Here is a 1,527-nt window from a genome sequence, read left to right as displayed (position 1 = left end):
CCCCAAGCTGTCGCCTACCAGCTTCATCCATCTGCTCTTCTGTTCAGAAATCTTTTTTCCTTAAAAAAGAATGACTGTATGCTGCATTGAGGTACAAGCGAGTAGATCCACAGCCTAATAACCCCACGCAGAGCTGCCTCTTCGTAGACCCGTAGAGGGACTTGGGGAAGGGTGGGGTGGGGGGCTGTCGTGAGACCGGGATTGAGACCCACGTCCTGTCGTGTTCCTCGGGCTGGGGGGAGGGCGGGGCTGACCTGAGGCTTGCCTCTGTGGGCTGGGGTGGCTCTTTCTCTCTCTGCCGCCCGCCCCCCTGCCCTGGCATCTGAGGGGGGACCTGCCTGGTCTCTGCCAGCCACTCTCTCTCCCCCCCCAAGTCACCCGGCCGGCCTTCGGCAGCGTCCAGAGCGGCTCCTCCAAGGCGCAAAGCTCGCTGGCGCCATCTAGTGGGACGGAAGCCGCTCTCCTCCTCCTCCTCTGTGTCACTCTTGGTTCCCTCTGGAAATGCCACAGAGCGATCGCTGAAGATATACTCCGGCCCCAAAGGGGCACCTTAAGAGACCCACAAGATTTTCCGGAGCTTTGACTCTCGAAAGTTCATATCCCCCCCCCAATCTTGTCTCTAAGGGGCTACTGGATTCGAACCCAGCCTCTCCTCCTGCAGACCAGCACAGCTGTCCTCTGCAATGGTGGTGACTGAAGTGACCCCTCGAAGGGACCGAATCTCCCTCTAAGCTGCGGACTCTTGTGAGCAAAAATTATGCTTTCTGAGCTCCTGGCATTCAAGTTGTGAGCGAGCGATTGGGCTCCTAGTTTGCTCTGGAGCTACGTCCTTTTTGAGCTGAGACAAAAATGTCTAAACAGGAGGCTAGAAAACTGTGAGCTAGCTCACACTAACTCAGCTTAGAGGGAACACTGGAAGGGACCCCTGCTGGGTCAGACCCAAGGTCCTGGGGCCAGCTGCATCCAAGATGCCCACAGCTTAAAGGGTGTGTCCGTGCGTGACCAGAGCGGTGTCCAGCGGGCGAGGAGGTTCCCCCTGGCCTTTTCCTTCCCAACCCTCCTCATCGCCCCTGGCGTGGAACTGGCCTCGCTCACCCACCACTCTCTCAGCTGCTTGCTGCACACCCCGCCGCCATTTTCATTCCGCCGGCCACCAAGATCTCCTCCCTCCTCAGGCCCCAACAGGGTGCCAGTGAAACTCGGACGCTTCTTCGCCCCAACAGGCCTCGCTTGTCCACCTGGCTGCTGCCCAGTTGCCTTGGGGAGACCCTCGTGGAGTTCTTTCACTCCCCCTTCCCCCCACTGTGGTTCCTGATGAGGCTCTGGGAATCCCCTGACGCCTCCCCCCCCCCACGCCTGCTCCTGCAGTAGATCCCCCTGCATCTGGTGCCCCCCCCCAAGACTGAGGCAGAGGGCAGCGGAAACACACACACACCCCAAGCCAGGAGCGTGGCCTCTCATCTGGGAGAGCCGGGTTTGATTCCCCACTTCTCCTCCACTTGCAGCTGCTGGATGACCTCGGGCAAG

General features: G+C 59.8%; 1 protein-coding gene across 1 annotated transcript in view; it reads left to right on the top strand.

Moving 5' to 3' along the window:
• Positions 1–1,527, top strand: part of NPRL3 (NPR3-like, GATOR1 complex subunit) — a 12,323-nt gene that overhangs the window by 3,737 nt on the left and 7,059 nt on the right. The window lies entirely within an intron of this gene.

This window comes from Gekko japonicus, unplaced genomic scaffold, assembly GCF_001447785.1.
Source record: "Gekko japonicus isolate JY-2015 unplaced genomic scaffold, Gekko_japonicus_V1.1 scaffold78, whole genome shotgun sequence".
Taxonomy (NCBI): Eukaryota; Metazoa; Chordata; class Lepidosauria; order Squamata; family Gekkonidae; genus Gekko; species Gekko japonicus.
The sequence above is the reverse complement of the archived record's forward strand: the minus strand, read 5'-3'. Positions and strand labels throughout refer to the sequence as shown.